We start from the raw sequence: 6,000 nt of genomic DNA, 5'->3' as shown, positions 1-6,000 counted from the left end.
ATTGTATTGATATATTCTTGTGTGTCTTAGTTCCTTTACTCAAAATTATGTTCATAAGATTCATTGAAATTTTTGCTTGTGGCTCTGGTTTATTCATTTTCATTCCTGTAGAGTTACATGTCTAGTGCTCAATAGTCACATGTCTAGCAGTCGCCACATTGGAAAATGCAGCTCTACAGTATATACCAGGAGTGGAATTGCTGGGTCATAGCGCGTGCATATCTTTGACTTTAAAGGACAATGCCAAAACATGCTATTCAAGGGGGTTGTACCAATTTACACTCCCACCAGCAATTAATGAGGCATTACTTATTGAATTTTAACTTAAACATTTCTATTTTTAATTTCTAAGATATATCTTTATGTTCTTTTTCAAGTCAGTCTTTTCATTTTTTTTTTAATTTTTTTAAAGATTTTATTTATTTATTCATGAGAGAGAAAGAGGCAGAGGGAAAAGCAGGCTTCCCGCTGAGCAGGGAGCCCGATGCGGAACTCGATCCCAGGACCCCAGGAGCATGACCTGAGCCGAAGGCAGACACGTAACCATCTGAGCCACCCAGGCACCCCAAGTCAGTCTTTTCATTTTTGTTACTCTTGTTACTTGCTCTTTTTGTGATTTCATCTTTTATATTTAAAATTTTATGCATATTAATTTTATACTCTATCTGATAATTCCAACATCTGAAATCATTAGGACTCTGTTGTTTGTTGTTTCTGCTGACTCTCACTCGTGGTTGCTTTATGTCTTTGGGTGATTCTTTTAAGTAATGTATTTAATTTGCAATAATTTGTTAATTTCCAACTGTAGATTTTATATATTTGATCTGAGAGTGATCTGTCACCAAGTGTTCTATTAACTGCTTATGCTCCACTGTGACTTCTTGGCTCTGCTAGAGGATAAAAATTATGCATATGGCACTGGAGTTGACGAATATTAAGAGTAATAATTATTCTTATGCTTTTTTTGTTGAGGGAGGTCATTGAGAGGACATGACTACTGGTTGATCAGTGAGCTGGACCCTGGCTACTGGAGGCTCCACACCCCCTCCCCCATCCTTGGAATGTGCATTCTGCTTGCCTTGCCCGCTCCCAGCAGCTGCCCAAGGACACAGCCTTGGAACAGTGGTGGTATTGAGATGATCTGGACAGTAAACGAGACTGAACCCAGCCAAGGCCTCTGTGTAAATGTACAAGATAGCATGGGTGGGTGCAGGGATCGGCTCATCTTACAGCAGCCCAAGAGAAGCCTTGTATGTAAGTTCCTTTTGCTTATTAAACCTGCCACCTACCAATCTGGTGTGGCCTCTTCAGTCTCTGCCTGCTTTCCTGAGTAAGGAGGCCAGTTTCACATTACACCTGGGAAGCTCCTGAGGAGCCTGCGAATCACCATATTTATATTTCTCAAATTTCCTACCACAAACACATAATGCTTTTAAAACCATGAAATAGGGCGCGTGGGTGGCTCAGTTGGTTAAGTGACTGCCTTTGGCTCAGGTCATGATCCTGGAGTCCCTGGATCGAGTCCCGCATCAGGCTCCCTGCTTGGCAGGGAGTCTGCTTCTTCCTCTGACCCTCCCCCCATCTCATGTGCTCTCTCTCTCATTCTCTCTCTCTCAAATAAATAAATATCTTTAAAAAAAAAAAACAAAACCATGAAATAATGTTAAAATAACCATGGAACCAAAATATTTGCCAACCACAAGAAAACTCAATTAGTAAAATTTTATTGTGCATTGTGAGTTGGGATTTCAGGTCACTTCTTAGAAGACTACTTATTGAAGATTAAGGTATCCTTTTGTCTGTGATTTTCCATTCCCCACTGTGTATAGTGCAGCCTCACTCCCCAGCACTCAGGGAATGCTTTTCTCTAGAGATAATTTTTTATTATTTTTTTTAAAGATTTTATTTATTTGACAGAGCGAGAGAGAATACAAGTAGGGGGAGTGGCAGAGGGAGAGGTAGAAGCAGACTCCCCACTTTGCAGGGAGCCAGGATGTGGGGCTCGATCTCAGGACCCTGGGACCCTGACCTGAGTGGAAGGCAGACACTTACCACCCAGGCCCCCCCTAGAGATAATTTTTTAAAAACCTGCTTCTACCATAAGCCAGTGGTTTCTACTCATCTGGGACTGCTTTAGCTCCCACTTAGAATCCCTGGTTTAGGCTGGAGTCTTTTCTGCCATTAGGCATATCCAGATCTTTTGAAATGGCTTATACCTAAGGAAAGGAGACCAACATGAAAAGAAACATTCAGGGTGGGGAAGATAGGACCAAAAACTGTAACTGGGATTTAATTACAAGAGTTGGAGATCAAAACAGATCTTTAAGCAGACTTGGATAATTTCCTGCCATGGACACAGTCTCTGGCCCATGGCCTCTTTATCAGTCAAGCACAAGACAGGGGCAAGAATTTCTAGGTAGCTGTTTCTGTCCAAGAGCTCAGTCTGTAAGTACTGATCTAGAGTTCAAGCTCCACTCCTGTCAACACTTCCAGGAACACTGCAGGTAGGTTCTCCAGGATTTTTGGCATCCTGCAGGGAATAATGGTCAAGTCATGCAGTTTGATATTTAAAAAAGGGGGGGACGGAGTCTGAGTAGGAGAAAATGGAACTATATCAAACAGATGAATATGCTCAGGGGTTTTAAAAATTTAAGCATTAGTTTTGGTTAACATTTCAGCATTTGGGGAAGGAGTATGCATTTTCTTAACTGCAATTCTTCTGGAGTGTAAGATTTTCCTTTGGAAAAAGCTACTGGTTCCTTGACTTATTTTTTAAAAAGGCGCTTTAAGACGTTTTTTTAAACGTCCTAGACAGCAGTGGACGCCCTTCACAGCACATGACCTTCACCGAGGGTTTCCCTCACACTGGGGTTGTGTGTGGTTTTGGAACAGCAGTTTCAAAAAAACGGTCAACTGCAGCACACTGCCGGGTCTCCCAAAGCCCCACTCCCCTCCCCAGGCGCTGGAGAGGCGGGAACGGAGGGGGGTAGGGGTGGGGCAGGCACACCCGCCGGCCGCGGGCACGGGCCTGCAGCACTGCGCAGGCGCGGGGCCAGGCTGGGGGGCGGGGCCGGAGTGTAAACCGGCACGCTTTTCCTACCTAAGGTCCCCGGGTAAGCTTCTGATCTAGAGCCCCTGGCCGTAAGTGAAGCCAGGAGATCGGGCTTCTGGTTTTCGGCAGCTTTGCCTCGCTCTGCACCCACAACTTGTCCCCAGGGCTCCTCACTCTCCTGCACTCAGCCGGTCTAGGACGGCCCCTCACTGCATCCATCAGGTAGCTGCTGGTGCCCTGCCCGGCATTCTTCCTCCCCAGAGCCCCGTTTCCTGCTCCTCTTGTCACTGAGGTCTCACTCCTGCAGACTTGATGGGGGTACATGGGCGAAGTGACCATCAGTTTGCCATGTAGGGTGGGACTGAGAATCCCAAAGCGACTTCACCTTACAGATGCGTGACCTTGGGTGGTTATTTACACTTTTTAAACCACCTTTGAAAAACGGACACACATTTTGGGCGCCTGGGTGGCTCAGTTGTTAAGCGTCTGCCTCCGGCTCAGGTCATGATCCCAGGGTCCTGGGATTGAGTCCCACATCGGGCTCCCTGCTCGGCGGGAAGTCTGCTTCTCCCTCTCCCACTGCCCCTGCTTGTGTTCCCTCTCTCAATGTGTCTCTGTCAAATAAATAAAAATCTTTAAAAAAAAAAAAAAAAGAAAGAAAAATGGGCACACATTTTAAAATGTTAATTTTCTTCTAGGGCCGCAAGTCAAAAAGGCCTTCCTCACCTACACCTAGCCAATTGAAATGGCCATTCGACTTAAAATTTTACGTAGTTAAGTTCCCATAAAATTCATCCTATACTCTGCTGCCAGATTACTTATCTTGAATATAAGCTTGTTACCCCCACTTCCAATTAATAAACATTAGAAAAAAATGACTCCAAACTGTCTTTCCAAACTTTGTCACTACCCTTCTCCTCTTACACATTTGGGTCCTCATAACATTATTTATGCCTCTTTCTCCACTAGTTTCCCTTTCTAAATTTCTGTTAAAATCCTACGATCCTGCACAGCCAACTCAAATGCCATCTCTTTCAGGGAGCCACTTAGGATTTTCCCAATGTCCTTGTTCTCTTCGAGACGAGGCTTTTTAATTCTACTGGAAAATGGTTAATGGTACCTGACACTATCTTGTAATACAGTTGGGCATCTATGTTATCCTTTCTACCTATCACCCATTTTTAAATTCCTTGAGAGCAGGAATTCTGACTTTTTCTTAAGATTTTATTTATCAGAGAGAGAGAAAGCACAAGCGGGGGCGGGGGGGTGGGGGGAGAGCGGCAGGCAGAGGGAGAAGCAGGCTCCCCACGGAGCAGAGAATCCTACGCAGGACTTGATCCCAGGTCCCTGAGGTCATGACCTGAGCTGAAGGCAGACGTTTAACCAACTGGGCCACCCAGGCGCCCCTATGTTCTTTCATTTCTTCACAACAATCCTGTCAGGCCGGTGTTACCTCCACTAAGCGATGAGGAAGCTGAAGCGCAAGAGTGACTTCCCCGTGTAGCAGAGCTTTGAATGGCAAACGTCGCATTTTGAACTCTCTTCCATCCTATCAGCATTAATTATTGAAAAAGTAATCAGTACTACTACAAGATCCTTTTCCAGAATCAAAAGAAATGATGTTCACAAATGCCTTTTCCAAACTATAACATGTTACTACTCAAGGGTAAGGTATTAATTACAAGGACATCAAAATCATAATAAGTAGAACAAATAGGTATCCAATCTCATTTAGAGCACAATGCCTTGAATAAAACTGTCCCATGGCATGGAGGTCATCGATAGGCGTTTTAATCTTACATTTCATGTGGATGTACTTTTAAAAAAAAATAATGGCAGCGGTGCCTGGGTGGCGCAGTCGGCTGAGGATCCGACTCTTGGTTTTGGCTCAGGTCATGATCTCAGAGTCCTGGGATCAAGCCCTGAATCATGCTCCCTGCTGAGCAGGGAGTCTGCTTGCTTGTCTCCCTCTCTCTCTGCCCCAGCCCCCACTCTCTCTCTCTAAAATAAATAAATAAATCTTTAAAAAAGTAATGACGGGGCTCCTGGGTGGCTCAGATGGTTAAGCGTCTGCCTTTGGCTCAGGTCATGATCCCAGGGTCCTGGGACCGAGCCCCACATCGGGCTCCCTGCTCAGCGGGGAGTCTGCTTCTCCCTCTCCCTCTGCTGCTCTCCTTGCTTGTGCTCTCCTGCTCTGTCAAATAAATAAATAAAATCTTAAAAAAAAAAAAAAGGAATGACAGGGTGCCTGCATGGCTCAGTCAGTTGGGGTTCTGCCTTCGGCTCAGGTCATGACCACAGGGACCCTGGGTTTGGGCCCGCACTGGGTCCCCAGTAGGCAGGGAGCCTGCTTCTCCCTCTCCCACTCCCCCTGCTTGTGTTCCCTCTCTCGCTGTGTCTCTCTCTGTCAAATAAATAATTTTTTTAAAAAGTAATGATATTTAGCTATTTATACTGGCAGGTACTGAATCTGTTACATATCCTTTATGGAATTTAATATTCATATGGCACTAGGATGTGTTTTACAACAAAAGACAAAAATAAGACATGCTCCCTGCTCAGAAGGCTTACAATCTGAAAGGCATTAAGATACAGGGGATATAACTATAGGGACAGAAAACTTTAAAAAAAATTTTGGCATGAAAAATGAGTCTTTGGTGATAAACAGGTTTTAGAATGGGATATTAAAGGGAAGGTACTCGTTTGCATACTGTGAGAAACGAGTGATTTGGTTTCTGGGACATAATGAACAAGTGATTCTCAGCTGATGGCAAGAAGATGCCTCCTTGGATATCAATATTTTGGGCTAGAACAAAGATGCTATGAAGTTTCAAATCAAGATGGTACCTTGAGCCCTTGATTTGATTGAGTTTCCTTTATTTGTAAAATTCAGTTAACACTGAAGGGAATGTGGGTCTTTTTTGGTTTCTAAAAGGAAGAATGCTTTA

This window comes from Zalophus californianus, chromosome 10, assembly GCF_009762305.2.
Source record: "Zalophus californianus isolate mZalCal1 chromosome 10, mZalCal1.pri.v2, whole genome shotgun sequence".
In the NCBI taxonomy this organism is placed as follows: Eukaryota; Metazoa; Chordata; class Mammalia; order Carnivora; family Otariidae; genus Zalophus; species Zalophus californianus.
Note: the sequence above shows the minus strand (reverse complement) of the source record.